At 47.4% G+C, this 12,896-nt stretch overlaps 1 long non-coding RNA gene across 1 annotated transcript; it reads left to right on the plus strand.

The window, feature by feature from the left end:
• Nucleotides 1-211: 211 nt before the first annotated feature.
• Nucleotides 212-12,282, plus strand: LOC135177882 (uncharacterized). The gene is made up of 2 exons (XR_010303217.1): nucleotides 212-246; nucleotides 11,905-12,282. It is a non-coding gene; the product is annotated as an uncharacterized LOC135177882 (long non-coding RNA).
• Nucleotides 12,283-12,896: the final 614 nt, after the last annotated feature.

A 12,896-nucleotide genomic window follows, 5' to 3' on the forward strand; every position in this document is an offset into this window, starting at 1 on the left:
CCTGGGCAGCCCATACCAATGCCAGTCACTCTTTCTGTGAATAATATAAGCTTTGTTCTTTTCCCACCCCACATTTCCCCCTTTTATCCCCAAACCCACAGCACCTGGGTGCTGTTACATTCTCCTCCCACCCCAGGTGTGACCACTTTGCCCTCCCTGCTCACTCCCCTTTATAATCAGCCCCAAAAGAGGTAGCAGCCCTAAGCTTGCCCAGCTGGGCAGAGGATCCTCCTCCAGTCACCACTGGTGAGTCTCCTACCTTGGTGTGTGCACACTGGGTGAATGGTGGAGGGGATCAAAGGCCGGGGGGCCTGGTGGCCCCCCGGCTATGTAGGGCTAGGCTTGATGATTGCTCTAACATCACCCACGGGTGCTGGCTGAGTTCCTCGGTGTTTAGCTGCTGCCTTCTGCTCACTTGTCACACTGTAGAAAGGGCAAGACTGAATCTGTGAAGTATTTTGTGAAGTATTGAATGAGCATGAAGGAAATAGCTGAGAGTCCCTGACAAGGTAAGTGAAACAGAACTCCAATCTCATTGGCACTGCTTTGTGTCAGAGTACCTAAAATTCTGTTTTGTTTTGTAATGAAGCTAGAACCAGCTTTATTCACAGACTCACAGGATCAGCCAGGTTGGAAGAGACTTCCAACATAGCACCCAGCCCTGGCCAATCAACCAGACCATGGCACTAAGTGCCTCAGCCAGGCTTTGCTTGGACACTTCCAGGGACAGTGACTCCACCACCTCCCTGGGCAGCCCACTCCGATGCCACTCACTCTCTCTGCCAACAACTTCCCCCTAACATCCAGCCCAGACCTCCACTGGCACAACTCGAGACTGAGTCCCCTTCCTCTGTTGCTGCCTGCCAATCACTCTCTCTGTGAAGAGCTTCCTCCTAACATCCAGCCTGTCCAGGTCTCTCTGGATGGATCCCTGCCCTCTAGCAAGTCAACTGTGCCACACAGCTTGGTGTCATCTGCACACTTGCTGAAAGTGCACTTGATTCCTCTGTCCATATCACTGACAAAGATGTTAAACAACACTGCTCTCAGCACTGACCCCTGAGGGATGCCACTTGGCACTGGTCTCCAGGTGGACATATTCATAACACCTCCAGGTTATTCTTTGCTACTAAAGATGAGAGATGAATCAAAGTAAGCTGAAATGATGTAACTTGGAGCTCCTTATAGGAGAAATTGCAGTTCAGAGGAGCCCTGGATATAAGGTTTGGCAGATTAAAATGAGTTCAGTTTTGGATGGAGTAGAAGTGATTAAGAAAAAACTTCAAGCTGGTACACTTTCATGTAACACCATACTCTACTCAAACTGATGCTCCATCTATCCAGTGCTATTTCACACATTGCTAGGTCCAACTCTAAAACAATTCATTAGAGAATATCTCCAAAATTTTATTTGCCTGCAAGCTCATATCTGTGCTCTCAGATGAGGATAGTCACAGGATCACAGGATGTTAGGAGTTGGAAGAGACCTAAAGCGATCAAGTCCAACCCCCCTGCCACAGCAGGACCATACAATCCAGCTCAGGTCACACAGGAATGCAGCCAGACAGACCTTGAAAGTCTCCAGAGGAGGAGACTCCACAGTCTCTCTGGAGAGCCTGTTCCACTGCTCTGTGGCCCTTACAGTAAAGAGGTTCCCCCTTGCGTTGAGCTGGAACCTCCTGTGCTGCAGCTTCCATCCGTTGTCCCTTGTCCTATCCCAGGCAGAAAGTGAGCAGAGCCTGTCCCCTCCCCGACCCCCAGCCCTCAGATATTTGTAAACATTTATTAGATCCCCTCTCAGTCTTCTTTTCTACAGACTAAAAAGCCTCAGGTCCCTCAGCCTCTCCTCATCAGGCAGTGTTCCAGTACTCTAATCATCCTTGTAGCCCTCTGCTGGACTTTCTCCAGCGGATCCCTGTCCCTCTTAAACTGGGGAGCCCAAAACTGAAGTTTGAGGTGAAATCAATTAGTTTGGATATATATCTTTTTGTGGGTACACTCTCTACTCCCATATCATCCTCATGCATGTATGGGTGTGGATTGTAGAGACTGTGGAGGTCACTGGGAAAGTACATCCAGCTGGATGCATTCTTGTTTTCTAAGTCAGGGTCTTAATAGCAATTCCAACATTACTTCAGCTGTTAGACATTTCTGAAGCCAGTTAAGATAACTTACTGGTTTCTTGGCTGTACTTGGCACATATGAGGCCTACAAACTCATTTTTATACAAATGTAAACCAAGATTTCCCTGTATTCATCTGACTCCCAAGCAGAAGGCTTTAAGATAAATAACAGATGTCCACAAAACTTGCAACAATATCACAAATGTTGGCAGGCATTAACTCCATCAAAAAAAAAGGAAGCTTCAATGTTGCCTTTTTCCATTTGTTTATGCTATACCCCAGAGTGGGAAATTCTGATTTCCCCCATGATAAATTATGTCTAGCTGCAGTTACTCTGCAGGCATCTTCCACAGAATCACAGAGTTATTCAGGTTGGAAAAGACCTTCAAGATCATTGAGTCCAACCCATCACCTAACACCTTCTAATTAACTAAACCATAACACTAAGTACCTCATCCAGCCTCCTAAACATCTCCAGGCATGGTGACTGCACCACCTCCCTGGACAGCCCATCCCAATGGGCAATCACTCCTTCTTGTCCAAGGATAACTTAGACCCTCATAGGCTTTTCACTGGCATTAATGGTCAGACTCCAGAACACTCTGACCATCAGTAGAAGAAAACTGCACCACCTCATGGGTCCTTTTCTTCAAAGGCTGAACTCCTGGCAAAACAGATCCCCACAACACTTCTGCCACAAGCCTGCAATCAACTCAAATGCAAGGTGAGGAACAGTCTGGGAACTATCCTCAGAAAACTCTAATCCCCTGACTGCTGCAACTACTTCCAACATTACTTAAGATCTTCAGTCTTTTACTAAATAAGTTAATAAAAGCAAAGAAAGAAAACAAATCACCAGAGGTGAGAGAGGTGAAAGGACGTGACAAAGGGTGGCTCTACCTGTCACTGCACCAGGCTGGCTGCTGATGTAGTCAAAGCCATAGAGAACACCTAATAGATGGATGGTGATAAAATGAAAGAGGAGAGAACACAGCACTGTCAGTTCATCTCTGAGCCAGGATAAATATTAACATTATCAGACTACTGTGAAAAAATCCCAGATAGGGATTACAACCAGAGATTTCTTAGAAGAAGTAGGGAAGGGGTAAAAAAAAAGAGAGAGAGATAAATGGACCCCTCTCTGAATGCTCCCGGGGCAGTGAGTAACACTTTCTCTCAACACGTTGTCAAATTCTTTCACAGAGCAAACAGGGCTTTCATTTCACAGCCTCTTCTCCCTACTTGAGGGCCACGGGGAGATCCTGGAAAGAAAGAGGATTTGGGAAACTTGTCAAGTGGCAGGAGAGGTTTTCAATTGCTTGTTTGAAAAAACTCTCAGTGAAAGCTGATCTTGTGTTATCACAAGCACCACTTCCCTCTCCAGCCCCTCACCCACACACTCTCTCATGCACATTTCTCCCAGATCTCCTGGCAAAGGGAAGTTCAGGAGAAATAAGCAAGGTGAGAGTGTCAGGTTCTGGCACTACTTTTGGAATGGAGTGGACAAGATGCTCACAGGCTGAGGACTGCAGGTGGTGCACATCAGCAGCTCTCAGGAGCTTTAGCAGGTGCATGGGTAGGTCTGTGTCTCATGTGCCAAAGACTGCTCTGTCCTCCAGTCAGGACCATCTCAGATGGAGGCGAATGCTCCAGGCCAACCAGCTTCTGAGCCTCATCCTTGCCTTTGGAGCTATATTTTCATCATTTCTGCAGTGAAACCTGCTTTTCCTCTCTGCCTTCTATAGTCCACCACCAGCTCTGCTAGCACAGCTGTTCCTGGGATGGAGCTGACAGTCAGGTAGTCAACAGAGTCCAGGTTAATAATTAACCCTTCCCCATAACCCTGAGTTATTATTAACTACACAATGTTAAAACAGGGAGGAAAAATTCTTGTGGGGAGGACATTTCTTATATTGTCCTCACACTTTAGAATAACTCCACTGTTACAGAACCAAAAATCCAGTATTATTCAACATATCAGCAACCAGAGACTAGTTGGGCACCAAGAAGTTATACTTGAGTATTTGAGCCAGCTACCATCAAAGAATGGAACAGCAGAACAGCATCTGCATGAGGAACAGTTTCAGTAAGTGAGCTTCCTCATCTCTGGAAAAGGAGTTATTGAGAAAAGAAGCCATAAAACCATAGAAAGGATTAGGTTGGAAGGGACCTCAAAGATCACACAGTTCTAACTCCCTGCCATAGGCAGGGACACCTCCCACTAGAACAGGTCACTCAAGGCCTCATCCAACCTGGCCTTGAACACGTCCAGGGAGGGAGCAGCCACAACCTCCCTGGGCAACCTGTGCCAGTGTCTCACCACTCTCACTGGAAAGATCTTCCTCCTAACATCTAGTTTAAATCTCCCCTCTGCCAGATGAAACCCATTACTCCTCATCCTGTCTTTACAAGACCTTGTAAATAGTCCCTCCCTAGCCTTCTTGTAGACTCTCTTCAGACACTGGAGGGCCACCACAAGGTCTCTTCAAAGCCTTCTCTTCTCCAGGCTGAAGAGTCCTGAGTCTCGTAGCCTGTCCTCATAGCAGAGCTGCTGCAGCCCTCTGAGCATCTTCATGCCCTCCTCTGGACTTGCTCCAACAGTTTGATGTCCTTCTTGTGTTGGGGGCTCCAGAACTGCACACAGTACTCCAGGTGAGGTCTGAGGAGAGCAGAGTAAAGGGGCAGAATTCTCTCCCTTGCCTTGCTGGCCACACTGCTCTTGCTGTGGCTCAGCACACAGTTGCTGTCTGGGCTGCACTCACACTGCCAGCTCATGTTGGGCTTTTCATCACTGCAGACCTCCAGGGCCTTTTCCTCATAAAGATATAAAGTCATAAAGATATAATGAGCTGAGAAAGGTAAACAGAAAATTTGTTTACCTTTTCTCCCAGTACAAGAACTGGAATGCAGCAACTGCAACTTGCAGGTAACAACTCAGCCCGTCTGGAAAATGAAAAATAGCTTTTCACCCACCCTGTTTAGTCTGCAGAGCTCCTTGCTGCTGGATGTTCTGAGGGATCAAAGGCAACTGGAGAAACTAACTAACTCAGCCACACATCTGGGACTTGGGAGAGTATTCTGGTGGAGGATCACTAGGACTTTGTGATGTGACATTCCTTCATCAACGTTCACTGAGGGCCACAGCTGCAGACAAGATGCTGAGCCAGATCAGCCATTGCATGAATATTGGCTACTTTGAAATACCACTGGAAATGGCACTGCCATCTAACACAGCACTGACAGATACTGTGACAGTGTCCACAGCCCTGCCAAGGCCCAGATTTTTTCTGACTGAGAGCAGAACTACTAGACCCAAGTTTTCAGCTCAGTGGTGAAGCTGAGGGTAAATAGACAGAGCCCAGCTCCCACATCCTCCAAGTCCATGGCTGGTAATGTGCTCCCCACTGATAAATGATGCTCCAAGTTCCCAACAGCCATGGCACTTACACTGATTGCTAATCTGAGCAAAGACCCAGGGCTGATTTTCATAAGTGCTGAGCATAGACAGCCCCTGCTTAAGCCAAAGAGACCTGTGGTCCTTCAGCATCTGAGAGAACAAGGCTGAACCATCAAAATCTCTCCTTCTCAGAAACTCTGTGGTACTACAGAGTCTGCTACCAGTCAGCTACCATCAATTTGCTGTCTGGTTGTGAATCCAGGCTGTGCAGAGCATGAGTCAGTTAGAGTGAGGATACTCTGGGGACTGGAAATGTGCTCCGATCCTCCAAAAATGGTGACAATGCAAAGCTGTTAAGTCCTATTCCAGTGAGCATCTTGTAAGAAAGGGACTTCTTAGCAAAGGAGGGATTGGTGAGTGTGAACACCTGCTTTGAGACCCCTCAGCCTCACATCTAGGAATGGTTGTCTTCAGGGTAGCATGATGTAAGCCCATCCCCCATCAGTAAGAAATACCCTTCCTCCAGTTTGTTTAGCACTCACCCAAGCACAGAATTAACCCCAGCATGCAGATTTTTCTCCCCTACCTCCAAGCCTTCCTCACACTCCTCCCAGAGAGGAGGGCTGACAAGCGTTTGTAGAAATCCCCTCCTTCTGTATTTACTTCCTAACCCAAATGCCAGGAGACGGTCGACAGCTGGCTTAAATCTCTGCAGCTCAGGAGATCAGCCCTCCCCCCCCCCCCCCAACCAGCTCTGCCTTTTCTAATAAAAATTAATTTATTATGATCCAGAGAGTTGAAATTAATCTGCCTCTGGAGAGGCTGTGTCTGGCAAGGCCCAGTGAAGAGGGAGGCAGAGGGCTCCAGAGGGCACATTAACAGCATTGTTGTGCTTAATGTTGTGTGGCCACAACATCTGCTAATTTAATGCACGAGCAGCCAGCTGCCTCCGACAGCTCCTAACAAGAGGTGGGCAGTGGGGAGAAAGGAAACAAGGGCAGGTTTGCTAGAAGGTGAAGGTATGAGGGGATGGAGCTGCTCTCTAATCTCCCCACTTCAGATCCTGTGTAACGGCAGCTTGTCCTGGTGTGTTCATAATTAAATCCTTAGAGCTTTGCCCCAGCGTGGACCTGCACCAATATCTTCAGCAATGACAATGATGAGGGGACAGAGTCTGCTCAGCGAGTTTGCTGATGACACCAAGCTGGGAGGCTTGGCTGATACAGCTGAAGGCTGGCAGCCATCCAGCAAGACCTGGACAGACTGGAGAGCTGGGCACAGAGGAACCAAGTGAGGTTCAACAAGGACAAGTGCAGAGTCCTGCATCTGGGGAGGAATAATAAACTGCACCAGTACAGGCTGGGAGGTGATCTGCTGGAGAGCAGCCCTGTGGAGAGGGACCTGGGAGTGCTGGTGGATAACAAGTTGTCCATGGGACAGCAATGTGCCCTTCTGGCCAAGAGGACCAATGGGGTCCTAGGGTGCATTAAGAACAGTGAGCCCAGCAGATCAAGGGAGGTTCTCCTCCCCCTGCTCTCTTCTGCCCTGGTGAGACTTAGTCTTGAGTACTGCATTCAGTTTGGGGCTCCCCAGTTTAGGAGGGACAAGGATCTGCTGGAGAAGGTCCAGCCAAGGGCTACAAGGATGATTAGGGGACTGGAGCACAGCCTGGTGAGGAGAGGCTGAGGGACCTGGAGCTGTTTAGTCTGGAGAAGAGAAGACTGAGAGGAGATCTAATAAATGTCTATAAATATGAGGGCTGGGAGTCAGGAAGGAGGGGACAGGCTCTGCTCACTTTCTGCCTGGGATAGGACAAGGGACAATGGATGGAAGCTGCAGCACAGGAGGTTCTACCTCAGCACAAGGGGAAACTTCTTTACTGGAAGGGTTACAGAGAACTGGAACAGGCTGTCCTGAGAAGTTGTCGAGTCTCCTTCTCTGGAGCCTTCCAAGGCCTGTCTGGCTGTGTTCCTGTGTGATCTGAGCTAGATTGTATGGTTCTGCTGTGGCAGGGAGATTGGACTTGATGATCTCCTTGGGTCATTTCCAACCCCTGACATCCTGTGATCCTGTGCTTGTTGCTCCTGTGGTCAGAATCTGGGTGACATCTAAGATCTGCAAGATCAGTGATGAAGGGGGCACAATGGTGAAGTTCCATTTCACCTTCCATCTGATGGGACAAATGCACCAAGGAGTGAAGCACGCATTCTGCTTTCTCCTCCTGCACACAGAGCAAATTGAGCACAAGATGGGCATCAGATCAAAACCACATGGAGATGGTGTAACAGAAATAACACCTGTACCAAGACAGGGCTAATCTTACCCCCAAACACCTCATCTGAGCAGTGGGCTCTTGTGAGATATCTTTGCAAAAGAAAGAAACTTCAAAAGGGAAAAAAACCCCAACCCTCAGATGGCAGCAGAATTTCCTCACTTACTAGATGATAATCAGTGTAAGGTTGTTCAGTAGCATCATGAAAGCAGTGTTGTCATCTGACGTTTGTGTGGCTGCAAGTCTCATGGACCCCCTACTCAGCACAGGCACATGCAGGGACCTCAGAGGCTGTCCTGTGTATTGCTCAGACCAGTGTAGGCTGGAGAATGGCTCAGAGGGTTGCACATGACTCAGGAGTGAAGCAAGGTGAGTCTCCATCTGAAAACTGTAACATCTTGGTATTGGTCGGGGGAGTAGTTTTTCACCTATTACAACAGTGGGAGAAGGCTGTAGAATGCTGTGGGTGAAAGGACAGGCAGTGAAGAGGTTTTCAATCCTCTCATGAGATTAATTTTTCCAAGAGTCACTCCAATATCCATTCCCAATCACACTCAGCAATGTCTGTGCCCGTGCCAAATCCCCATCATTAAGGAAGGACCCAAGGGCTGACTTCATGCCACCTGCCACCAGAGGACCCAGGACGCACTGTAAGGCATCAATCACTGCAGAAGCTAAGGTTGGGTAGCAATTCTGATTTCCGCTGGGAAATGGAGACAGCCCTGAAGATTTGAAAACCAGGCAAAAAGAAGCCCTGGCATGTTCTCTGGTACATGGTGGTGTTGCACAGGAGGCCTGGGACAAACTGCCTTGCTGCTATGTCATGGAGGAGGAAGTAAGATTCATATCTTGCCACAGGTTAACAGCCAACAGCAGCCTCACAGAGAGCACACATGACAGAAGCCAGGGCTGTTAGACCCCAAACAGTTGGACTTCTTATGCCCATATGGTGAACCCCTATAGAAATATGAGGTTCTTGGCCATTAAAAACAGTGGGGCAGCCCTCTGTCCCCTGGGCAAAGCGATTTCAGAGCCCTAACAGACCCTGCCTCCAGGCAAGCCGAGGGCAACACAAACAGAGTGGGAAGAGATACTGCACTGGGCTAAAAGAACATGGTAAACCTCTTAGGGAAGGGAATGAAATGATTTCTTTCTCAAATAACCAACATAAGGATTTGAAAATGAACATCTCTTAGTATTAATTTAATTAAAGCAGCATGCTGCCGTTACTTATAAAGCTAGAAGAATCAGTCTGTTTAATGGGTTCTCAGCTAATCAAAAATTAATTAAGCGTTTAGTGGGGATTCCAAATCCCTGAATTGGATTTAAAGAAGCCTGTTTCCATGTCTTTTTCAAGTGTTGCTTGTTTTACTATAACAGGAGACGTGTTTGATTGTGCAGACCTCCCATTATCCCTGGCTTGCAGGTGATCAGCCTTGAAATTCATTCTTATTAGTTGATAGCTGCTCCATTCCCCCGAAATGACTGTGACAGAGCATCACTAAGTCTCTGCCAGCCCTAAAAAAGAGCTCAGAGCTTTCCTTTGAGCATTGTGCCATGCATCTCCCTACTAGTTCACAGATGATGAAAAATAAGCAGCAGAGCAGGGCTGAGAATGGCAAAATATCCCCTTTATTTCTGAGGGTTTCATTATACAGCCCACTAGATGAGTTTCTTTCCTCCTCAACTCTGCTTGCAGATGTCCTAATGCTTTTGCTCTCAGTAACTGTTGTCTATTGAACACCCATTCCCACCTTTCTTACCACTCTACAGGACAACACCCACCACTCAGCTGCAGGCAGCAGCTACAGTAGCCCTGTCCTGGGATGGCTGGAGATGACTTGGTAAAGGGTTGGACTTGATGATCTGTGAGGTCTCTTCCAATCCTAATAACACTGTGATACTGTGTGACTTTGAGCAGCAGTGTGTCTCAGAAACACCTTTTACCCAGTCTCTTCACTTCCTGCCCATTACCCTCACCTCTCTCCCTCCCCACCTCCCAATGTAATCCTTTCTGCCTCTCAGAAAACAACCCCAGGAAGCAGAACTGGACAAAAAGGAGGTCATCCATTGAAAAGCTGAAAAAATAAAATCGAATGTATTTTAATTCCTGTCAGTTCTCCAGTTCCTCTCTCAGTGAGGAGGAAAGGGTGGTGCACAAAGAGATGCAGTACTGCCTGAGCTGACTGCCTTCAATTACTGCTTATCAAACTGCACCCTGTGATGGAAACCACAGCCCTCAGCCTTCAGCTGGAGATGGCTCCATTTGCCTTTCATCTTTCATAGAAGTCACCTCCAATTTTAAGTCCTACTTTCATAGAATCTACCAGGTTGGAAGAGACCTCCAAGATCATCCAGTCCAGCCTATCACCCAGCCCTATCCAGTCAACTAGACCCTGGCACTAAGTGCCTCATCCAGGCTTTTCTTGAAGACCCCCAGGGACGGTGCCTCCACCACCTCCCTGGGCAGCCCATTCCAATGGGAAATCACTCTCTCTGTGAAGAACTTCCTCCTAATATCCAGCCTATACCTACCCTGGCACAACTTGAGACTGTGTCCCCTTGTTCTATTGCTGGTTGCCTGGGAGAAGAGGCCATCCCCCACCTGGCTACAATGCCCCTTCAGGTAGTTGTAGACAGTAATAAGATCACCCCTGAGCCTCCTCTTCTCCAGGCTTTTTTAAAGCTATTCATCATGCTGACACTGTAAATAATACCAATAATAATCATAGAATCATAGAATCAACCAAGCTGGAAGAGACCTCCAAGATCATCCAGTCCAACCTAGCACCCAGCCCTAGCCAGTCAACTAGACCATGGCACCAAGTGCCTCATCCAGGCTTTTCTTGAACACCCCCAGGCATGGTGACTCCACCACCTCCCTGGGCAACAACAATAATAATGGGCTGCCCGGGGAGGTGGTGGAGTCGCCGTCCCTGGGGCACTTCAAGGCAAGGTTGGACATGGCACTTGGTGCCATGGTCTAGCCTTGAGCTCTGTGGTAAAGGGTTGGACTTGATGATCTGTGAGGTCTCTTCCAAACCTGATGATACTGTGATACTGTGATACTTATTAAACAAATAAATATGCATCAAATGTCAGGCAGGCTGCAAATTTTTTCCTGCTTCTTTTTTTGGAACGGGGAGTAAGGGGTGGAAACTTAATAATGCTCTACCTGAACCCCTTAAAGCACAACATCTTTGAAGTAGCAAACTGGCAAATACACTCAATCAATTATAAATGAAATAATCTTCTTAAAATATTAGAGATTTGGGTGCTAAGCAATACTGGAAGATTACGGAGAGAAAATCAGTTTTAGAGCTTCCTAAAGTGACAGAAAGAGAATAATCGGAAGAAATGGTGAGAAGTTTAAAACGATTATGTAGATTTGTGTCAGTGAAAATGTCCCAGCAATCCTTAGCCGATCTCTCGTACGCTGGAAATAGATTATGTTCAATCCTCTCTTAAAGGGGCAGGTTCCTTTCAAGTGTGTGTGGGGGGTGGTTGCATTTTTACTTTCCTGGGGGGGTTTTATTTTCCTAAGCACCTTTGTGTTATTTCTAACCTTCAGATAAAGCTAGACCCAAGGGCATGAGCCTGTTTTCTTTGTCCTCCTGGACTGGAGGTACACATGTTGGAGCAGGGTTTGGGGTGCACTGATGGTTATGGTGAGCCTTGACTTCACTCCATGGTATGGCACGCCACAGAGAAGCCATCAAGTGGAAAGAGGTATCAAGCTTGAGACAGCCACAGGAGCAGGGCACATGGTCCTGCTTATACTTGGGCTGGGCAGATACAGAGAGATCATAGAATCATAGAATCAACCAGGTTGGAAGAGACCTCCAAGATCATCCAGGCCTACCTACCACCCAGCCCTGTCCAATCAACTAGACCATGGCACCAAGTGTCTCATCCAGTCTTTTCTTGAACACCCCCAGGGACAGTGACTCCACCACCTCCCTGGGCAGCCCATCCCAATGGCAAATCACTCTCTCTGGGAAGAACTTTCTGTAATATCCAGCCTAGACTTCCCCCGACACAACTTGAGACTGTGCTCTCATCAAAACCAGTGGTTTTCCTCACTGAAACCACAATTACTTCAATCTTTACAGGGAACAAATGTTTCTCGGATGACCCTGGAAAAGCTGAGATGCTCAAGTTTGAGCAAGACTCATTCTCTGTATTCCTGCACTGTGAGCGACACCAAAAGGAGAGAACATAAACCCAGGATGGGAACAAGAGGACACAAGAGGCTGGTTCTGACACAAACAGGTTATGGAGAGTCTGCACTGCACTTCCTTTTGCTGGTGTTGTGATCAGCATCCCACCTGACCCTTTCCTGGCTCTGCATTTCACACTTACAATTTCAGTGCAGATTGCTGTAATAATTTGGATCCTACCCTTCACACACACATGCTTTTTAACATCATCTCCAAATACATGCCCAGCAGAAAGGACTACCTGACCTGCAAAACAACTATTCCATATGATCACCTTCTTTAGTTTCATGGCACCTATTGGGTTTGAGATACAAGCCCAGGAGTCATCATGTTCCAAGGTGCGATGCTGGCATAGGTGAGGGGAGGAAACACTTGGAGCTAAGAGAGGAGGGCAGGAGCCCATCAATGCCCCTCAGGACCTCAATGCTGGGCTCTGCAGTCAGAAGCATCAGAGAAATTCAGAGGAAAAAAATGAAATAGGAGAAAGGCACTTCAACATCAGGGCTGCTTTTAAAGATGGTGCAATCAAGCTGAAGGGTTGGTGAAAGCTGGTGTTAATTGATAGCAAAGGAGAGGAAGCTGTCTCCAGGGAGAAGTAGGTAATGTAGGTAATCTTCAGAGAGGATTTGCCTAAAGAGATGGAGGTTTGGGAATGCAAATTCCTGCAGGCAAGATGGGGTGGAAGAGGAAGGTGAGATCTGGTTTGCCAACAGCCAGAAAAGAAATGTGGAGCCACCAAAAATCACCCAGGCTCTCAACTTAGAACCCACATAATTTCTGGAGCTGTGGGTATTTCCAGTAGGGGTTAAATGATATTTTCTTTTCTTCTAAACGTGATACTTAACTGGGGGCAGGGATGTGTGGAGGAAATATTTTGGGTTTGG

The sequence above is a fragment of the Pogoniulus pusillus genome, chromosome 8, assembly GCF_015220805.1.
Source record: "Pogoniulus pusillus isolate bPogPus1 chromosome 8, bPogPus1.pri, whole genome shotgun sequence".
NCBI classification, from domain to species: Eukaryota; Metazoa; Chordata; class Aves; order Piciformes; family Lybiidae; genus Pogoniulus; species Pogoniulus pusillus.